The 9,084-nt window shown below is 38.4% G+C and overlaps 1 non-coding gene across 1 annotated transcript; it reads left to right on the top strand.

Moving 5' to 3' along the window:
- Nucleotides 1–6,834: 6,834 nt before the first annotated feature.
- Nucleotides 6,835–6,941, top strand: LOC133833380 (small nucleolar RNA R71). The gene has a single exon (XR_009892761.1). It is a non-coding gene; the product is annotated as a small nucleolar RNA R71 (small nucleolar RNA).
- The last annotated feature ends 2,143 nt before the right edge of the window (nucleotides 6,942–9,084 follow it).

Below are 9,084 nucleotides of genomic sequence, written 5' to 3'. Positions count from 1 at the left end.
AAAGAAAAATAGGAGAAATAAGTGTTTTTCTCTCCAACAATACTCTCTACTCTCCTTCCCCAATCTGATGAGATTTTACCCGATTCGGTACTCTATTTATAGTGTAAATAGGACTCAAAAACGTGTAGAACCGTGTACAAAATAGTGGGAAAATGGCTGCAAAATATGTGCAAAGTGGGACAAGTGCAGCAGACACGTTGGCAGGCATGTCGGGCGCGTGGGGAGCAGCCTGGCAACGAGGGGACAGGTGGCAGCTTCAGATTGGAAGGCCCGGCTGAGGCGGTCAGGTTGTGGCAGGCGTGGTCGGGCACGTGGGGAACAGAAGCTGACGAGTGGCAGGCGGTGTCAGGGGGAGGTTGCTTGGCTCGGCTGCTTCGTCAGGCATGGTGGGACGCATGTCGCCTGCTAGAGGGACGGCTCGGCTTGGCTTCAGCGCGGCTCGGCTTGAGTGGACGAATGGCAGGCTGCCATGTGGCAGCGTGGGGGGAATTGCCATAGGCTGTTTGGCAGGCGGCTGGGCTCCTTTTTGGGCCTAGTTTTGGGCCTATTTCTCCTTCAAAAATACCACTTTTTTATCATTTTTTTCAATTATATTTCTTTCTTTCTTCTTTCTTTTTGTGTGTGTCAAAAATACATTTTATTTCCTAAAAATTAAACACAAATTAAATCAAAATTAATATTTTCAAATATAAAATATATTACAATAAATCCCTGAAAATATTATTTAAAACTTAATTAATTTTAAACTTTAACACTAATAGAATGATATTTTTAAGCACTAATCACAACCCCCAACCAGCTTATTGCTAGTCTCTAGCAATACAAGCGAAATAATAGATGTCAACATGATATATTTTCGATCAAAAATGACAAAAGAACTTAAGTATTAACACAAAATGTTAGTAACAAGTCAACAAGAGTTATCAAAATTACTTCGAATAAATCTAGAGTTGTGAGTGTGTGCACCAAATTTGAACCTTCTTACTGCAAACCATAGCACATAAAGCCTTTGAAATTATGCCAAGTAAAAGTCTCAACTGCATTAACCTCTCATGTAATTGAAAATATTTAATGTTTAAGGGTTTCACTCATGGAGTTGGAAAATAAGTAAGCACTCATCAAATGTGTATATATTTAGGACAAACTCTTAAATAATTATTGAAACGAAGATAGGAAATAAACTATTTGGACAACCACCATAAAGAGTACCACAAAACCAGTTTTTCGGGATTTTAAGTTAAATAAACAATCTTTACATTTATTCTAAGAGCCATAAAATAAAACATGAAATTAATCAACACACATTTTTTGATTTTTGATTTTTTATTTTTTTGGACACAAGAGACAACATAATTGAAAATGATAGAAATATTGCTCTTGTGTCTTTCTCCTTTTTTTTTTTCTATATATATATATTTTTCTTTTCTCTTTTCTTCTTCTTTTTTTTTTCATTTTCTTTTTCATGGACAACATAATAAAAGGCTCTCTAATAAGATTTAGAAAATATTATCCCTAAAACATCATCTATTCATACCACAATACCTTGTCCAAATAATTATAACCATTTCTAAGAATCAATAAAAATTTAAAAGTTGTTTTCTCAAGTCTCACTTCTCAGACAAAAGAATGAATTACTTAAACATGGCAAATTTCTAAGAAAATATGTGCTAACAACCATCTTACCACAACAATTGGCATGTGCATTAGGTAACTCTAGAGAAACTCTTAGTAATACAGATAACAAAACTTGACTCAAAAGTAACATTTTGCAAAAATAAATAAGTAATTTTTAAAAAATTTGACCGTGAAAATATTAATATGACAAAAATCAACATGAACGTGCATGAATATGCTCACCACCCCCAACCAAAATTTGACAGTGTCCTCAATGTCTCAAAAGATAATAAATGTAAAAGAGCAGGGAAAGAGAACACCTGGATAGTGAGCATCGAGTGATAGAACAAATATTGATTCTCTAAAACATGAAAAACTGAAAACACAAAATGATAACAAATAAAATAAAATGACAAAAGGGAAATAAACAGAAAACAAACCTATGTACAAACAATTTGGAACACTACTCAGACTTGGTAAACTAGTTCCACGAGGGTGACTTCTTCAGGCTGGGTCACCCTCTCTATGTAGTGTTTCAGTCGTTGGCCATTTACTTTGAATTCTCTCCCATCAGTTCGGTCTATGACCTCAACAGCACCGGTTGGAACGACAGATTTCACAACATATGGGCCAGTCCACCTTGATCTCAACTTGCCAGGGTGGATATGTAGACGAGAGTCATAAAGATGCACTCGTTGGTTTGGCTCAAATTCTTTTCTTAGGATCTGCTTGTCATGGGTCGCTTTCATTTTAGCCTTGTAAATCCTAGAGTTGTCATAAGCATCGTTCCTTAACTCTTCAATTTCTGACAACTGAAGCTTACGATTGAGTCTTGCCGCCTTGAGATCAAAATTTAGGCTTTTAACTGCCCAATAAGCTTTGTGTTCCAGCTCAACAGGAAGGTGGCAGGCTTTACCATAGACTAGCCTATAAGGAGACATACCGAGTTGAGTTTTGTAAGCAGTGCGGTATTCCCAAAGAGCATCGAGAAGTCGTGAGGACCAATCTTTGCGGTCAGGATTAACCGTCTTTTCTAAGATTTGCTTAATTTCTCGATTGGCTAACTCAGCTTGGCCATTTGTCTGTGGGTGATAAGGCAATGCAACCTTTTGAATTACACCATATTTTTGCATTAAGGTCTCGAAGAATAGTCGCAAAAATGGGTGCCTTGATCACTTATGATAGCCCGAGGTGTGCCAAACCTAGATAACACATTTTCCTTTAAGAATTTCTCAACAGTTGTGTTATCATTATTTCGACAAGGCACAGCTTCCACCCATTTTGAGACATAGTCTATGGTGAGGAGAATGTAAAGGTGGCCAGAAGAAGGTGGAAATGGTCCCATAAAGTCTATGCCCCAACAATCGAATATTTCTATTACAAGAATTGGGTTTAATGGCATCATATGTCGTCGGGACAGGGCACCTAATTTCTGACACCTTTCACATGATCAACAGAAATTGTTAGTGTCTTTGAACAAAGTGGGCCAATAAAGACCACACTGTAAGATTTTTGCAGCAGTCTTTTTCATAGAAAAATGACCACCACAAGCTTCATTATGACAAAATTTCAGAACACTAAAAATTTCATCATCTGGAATGCAACGTCTCATAATTTGGTCGGGGAAATACTTGAAAAGATATGGGTCGTCCCAATAGAAGTTACGAACCTCGACCAAAAATTTACGTTTATCTTGTGCACTCCATGCAGTTGGAAGTTCGCCAGTCACTAAGTAATTAACAATATGAGCGTACCATGGTAACTTAGTGACTGCGAAGAGATGTTCATCAAGGAAGTCATCTCGAATGGCTGGGCCATCAGTGGAATCAGAAAATTCAAGACGAGATAAGTGGTCCGCTACCACATTTTCAACTCCTTTCTTGTCTTTTATAGTCAGATCAAATTCCTGTAACAGAAGGATCCACCTAATTCAACGCGCCTTAACATCCGTTTTGGAAAGGAGGTATTTTAAGGCGGAATGGTCCGTAAAGACCGTGATAGGCGAACCAATCAGGTAGGAACGAAACTTGTCAAGTGCGAATACTACAGCAAGTAACTCTTTTTCAGTGGTAGAATAGCTCATTTGAGCACTGTTAAGAGTTCTACTTGCGTAATAGAGAACGAAGGGTTTCCCTTCCCTTCTTTGACCTAAGACGGCCCCTATAGCATAATTGCTAGCATCACACATGACTTTGAACGGTAAGTTACAATCTAGTGACTGAATGATAGGGGCGGAAGTGAGTTTTGCAATGAGCGTTCGGAAAGAATCCTCACACTCAGGTGTCCAACTGAACACTACATCTTTTGCTAGGAGGTTTGACAAAGGGCGAGCAATTGTCGAAAATTTTTGTATGAACCTCCTATAGAATCCTGCATGCCCAAGAAAAGATTGAATGTCTTCAACAGTCTTGGGGGTGGGCAGCTTTGATATGAGTTCAATCTTTGATTGATCAAACTCAATTCCTCGTTCCGACACGACATGCCCCAAGACTATGCTTGATGGTACCTTGAAATGACACTTTTCCTAGTTGAGTACTAAGCCCTTTTCTTTGTAACGTTTAAGTACAAACTCTAAATTAAGAAGGCTTGATTCAAAGGAATCTCCAAAGACTGTCAAATCATCCATGAATACTTCCATACATTTCTCGATCATATCACTAAATATTCTCATCATGCATCGCTGGAAAGTGGATGGAGCATTGCATAGGCCAAATGGCATGCGCTGAAAGGCAAAAGTACCAAAAGGACAAGTGAATGTGGTCTTATCCTGATCTTCTAAGGCAATCTCAATTTGGTAATACCCTGAATAACCATTGAGAAAACTATAGAAAGGATGACCTGCCAAACGTTCCAATATTTGATCGATGAATGGAAGTGGAAAATGGTCTTTGCGGGTGGCTGCATTTAATTTTCTATAATCAATGCACATGCGCCACCCAGTTGTGACCTTGATAGGAGCAAGTTCCCCTTTTTCATTTTGTACCACTGTTACCCCAGATTTCTTAGGAACAACCTGAGTTAGGCTGACCCATTTACTGTCAGCAATAGGATAGATTATGCCAGAATCCAGAAGTTTCAAGACATCAATCTTTACTACTTCCTTCATCGTTGGGTTCAATCTTCTTTGAGGGTCATGACGCGGTATAGCCCCATCTTCCAATTGAATGTGATGGAAGCAAATTAAAGGACTAATACCTTTGATGTCAGCTATCGTCCATCCTAATGCATCTCTTTGTTCTTGCAACACATTGATGAGTTGGCATTCTTGTGTGGCATCGATCTTGGAGGATATTATGATAGTAAAAGTGTTGTCAGCTCCTAGGAAAACATGCTTAAGACCCTCGGAAGTTGTGCCAACTTTTGTTGAGGAGCTTGTTCAATAGATGGTTTTGGTGTTTCTCGATCTTGAGGGAGTTCCTCAAAGATTGGATTCCAAAACATGGTTCTTTTAGCCTGTGAGTGTTTGACGATTTCAGGGTTGATGCTAAACTCATCGGGCTCAGAACTTTCTGAAATTTGGAAAAGGTGATTAAAATGACTAGACGTGTATTTCGATTCTACCTCTTCCGAAATAAGTGTATTGATCAGATAGGATTGGAAACACTCATCGTTATCTGGTGGTTGTTTGCCAATGTGGAAAACATTTACTTCTAGAGTCATGTTCCCGAAAGAGATTTTCATGAGACCATTCCTACAGTTAATGAGTGCATTTGCTGTTGCGAGGAACGGTCTACCAAGAATTATGGGAATTTTGGACTCTATACTCACTTCAGATTGAGTGTCCAAGATGAGAAAATCAACAGGGTAATAGAATTTTTCAATTTGAATCAGAACGTCTTCTACTATTCCCCGAGGTTTCTTAACTGATCGATCGGCCAATTGTAGCACTACAGATGTGGGCTTAAGTTCTCCTAGACCTAATTGCAAGTATATTGAATATGGCATGAGATTTACACTTGCTCCTATGTCTAGAAGAGCTTGACCAAATTCCTGCTCCCCAATTTGACATGAGATGGTGGGACAACCAGGATCTTTGTACTTAGGCGGTGTCTTGCAGTCAATTACCGCGCTAGCTTGTTCTGCCAAGAATGCAATTTTCTTGACATGGTGCTTTCTTTTAACGATGCACAAATCCTTGATAACATTGGCATAAGTCGGCACTTGTTTGATCACATGCAACAATGGCAAGTTGATCTTCACTTGTGTTAAAAGGTCTAGGATTTCACCATGATTTTCCAGTACCTTTCCAGTGGATTTCAAAGCTTGAGGAAAGGGTGCCTTTACTGGAATGCTTATTGGCACATCATCATCTGGAGCGGGCATTGACGTACTCGTTGTCTTAGTTAACAGTGAAACCATACTTTGACCACTTCGAGTAGTGATGGCATTAACCTCTTTGAAATTTGTATCTGCAGAGGAGGAGGTTTGTGCCATGTGTTGCCCTTTTTGATGGATTAGAGGTTGAGTGGGAAGTCTCCCATGCTCTTGAATTGCCAAAGTAGTGTTTAGCTTTGTCATTTGGATTTTCATATCCTTCATTTCCTCTACCATTTGTGTGAAACAAGATTTGAGCTCTTGAGTTGAGGCTATCTGAGATTGCGCAAGCATTTGCAAAGTATTCTCAAGATAATTACTTGACTACATGTTATTTTGAGGAGCAATGTATGATTTTGGTGGTTGTTGCTGCTCAGGCCTCCATTGGCTTCCAGATGCTTGGTTCGAATCTTCCAGATGAAATTTGGATGGTTGCGCCAACTAGGATTGTAAGTGTTTGAGAAAGGGTTATAAGGCTTCTTGTAATCCCCTAAAGCATTGCAGTGTTCCTCATTTCCTCCTCTTAGCTCACCAAGAGTTGGACATTCTTGCGGTTGATGTTCCGTCCCTCCACAGATGAAGCATGGATCTCGTGTCTCTACCTTTGCATCCATGTGGATTCCTCTACCTTCTTGAGATTTGAAAGCCTCAAATTGTTTTCTCAATGATTCAATTTGGCTTTTGACGTTGTCATCTTCCCTTAATTGGTAGATTCCAGTTGATCGTTGCTTGTCCATAGGACTTGGTCCATTCTATGTGTAGGACTTTTCAGCAAGATCGTCGAGGTACTCGAAAGCTTCATCGGGATCTTTTTGAAGGAATTCGACATTGCACATCATTTGTACGAATTGTCTTTGTCTGGTTGTGAGACCCTCATAGAAATAGTTGATCAGACGCCAGCTTTCGTATCCATGATGTGGGCATTGATTTATCAAATCTCTAAACCTCTCCCATACCTGATGGAAAGTTTCATGGTCTTTTTGGATGAAGGTAGAGATTTTCCTCTTAAGGTTACTAGCCTTATGGAGTGGGAAATATTTGGCAAAGAATGCTTTTGTCATTCGTCCCATGTTCCGATAGATCTAGGCCTTAAGGAATACAACCAGCTTTTTGCTTTGTCTTTGAGCGAGAAAGGAAAGAATTTCAATCTCACAATGTTGGTGACATCAGCTCGGTTGTTGAATGTAGCCACCACCTCTTCGAATTCCCATATATGCACATACGGACTCTCATTTTCCAACCCATGGAAGGTTGGTAAGAGGTTAATCATGTCAGGTTTGAAATCGAAATTTGGCATATTGTTGGGATACATTATGCATGAAGGTGTGGCTGTACGCGTAGGATGTAAATAATCCTGTAGCGTTCTTGGTTGGACTTCATCTTGATGAACCGTCGTGAGTAGTTCAGGAAGTCTCGGTGAATCGGGAGTGTTTGATCGAATTGAAGAAAACGACGAACTAGGAGAGTTTTCTAAAGTTTCTACTTGTTGTCTCACAAATCTCCCTAGTGCGTCTCTGTTTTGTGGCATAAATATTTTTTTTATTTTGTAAGTATTATAAGCGCAAGTGTGTAATAATATAATAAGTATACACCAAAATGTTCCCACGCCAATTGGAAAGGCTGCCAAGGTACCACTTTAGGCCCAAGAGCTTTTCTAGAACTCCCCGAGGTTCTTAGAAAAGGTTGGAGGGTAACGCTAACACAGACCTTATTTAAGAACCAATTTTTCTAAGACAGAACAAGTTTGGTTTTTACTAATTTCCACAGTTACACAAATGTTCTCAATACTTTTTTTTTATTTTTAAATTTTATGATTTAAAATTTTATGCTCTCTTTTTTTTTCGGGAAAACCCTAAATCTAGAAAATAAAATTCTAAACCTGAAAGTAAAATGAATAAAAAAAATTACTAAGGAAAAATAAAATAAAAGAGAAATAAAAAAAATTATACTACTTTTTTTTATATAGAAAAAAAAAATTTACTAGACAAACCTTTAATTGTACAATTACCTCCCCGGCAATGGCGCCAAAATTTGATATCGCCCAATAACTCCTAAGCGGTCGCAGTAGTAATCGGGCTATGTCGTATCCACAGAGAGGTAAAATACAAGTAAAAAGGAAGATTAGTAAAACAGAAACAATAAACTTTGAAAAAGAATATAAACATTAAATAAACAAAATTGAGGAATTAGAATCAAAAAGAAAATATCGAAGGCATAAGTTTCATTCATGCAAACATATATATATTTTAATAAAATCGATTCATTCTACTCAACTATAATTCTAAACTATTAATTATAGTTCGAAAATATATATAATAAAGCTCACCTTAAAATATGTTCTTTAATTAAATTATACTAACTTCTAATTTTAAAAACCTATCATATTATATACTTTAGAGCGACAAAATACCAATGGTAGAATGCAGTAAAAAGCATATAATATAACAAATATCCTAAATTAAATTAAAAACCTAAATTACATAAGAAGAGCATGACTAGACTTTTGTAAAAGATAATAATAAATTTTGAATAAAAATTAGAAGAAAATAAATTTAATTGTAACAAATATATAGAAATGAAGAAAAAAATAAAGAATCAATATATTAAAAATATAATGTTAAACATGAACTCCACTCTAGCCTTTCCACATAAGAATTTAGCCTAAAATAGGCATTGTTTTCACTCACAAAAATGTAAAAGAATAATAGGAAAAATAAGTGTTTTACTCTCCAACAATACTCTCTACTCTTCTTCCCCAATCTGATGAGATTTTACCCCATTTGGTACTCTATTTATAGTGTAAATAGGACTCAAAAACATGTAGAACCGTGTACAAAATAGTGGGAAAAATGGCTGCAAAATAGGTGCAAAGTGGGACAAGTGCAGCAGACATGTTGGCAGGCATGTCGGGCTCGTGGGGAGCAGCCTGGCGACGAGGGGACAGGTGGCAGCTTCGGATTGGAAGGCGCGGCTGAGGCGGTCAGGTCGTGGCAGGCGTGGTCGGGCACGTGGGGAACAGAAGCTGACGAGTGGCAGGCGGTGTCAGGGGGAGGTTGCTTGGCTCGGCAGCTTCGTCAGGCGTTGGTGGGACGCGTGTCGCCTGCTAGAGGGACAGATCGACTTGGCTTCGGCGCGGCTTGGCTGGAGCGGAAGAAT

This window comes from Humulus lupulus, chromosome 4 (genome assembly GCF_963169125.1).
Source record: "Humulus lupulus chromosome 4, drHumLupu1.1, whole genome shotgun sequence".
Classification (NCBI taxonomy): Eukaryota; Viridiplantae; Streptophyta; class Magnoliopsida; order Rosales; family Cannabaceae; genus Humulus; species Humulus lupulus.
Note: the sequence above shows the minus strand (reverse complement) of the source record. Positions and strands in the feature narration are given on the sequence as shown.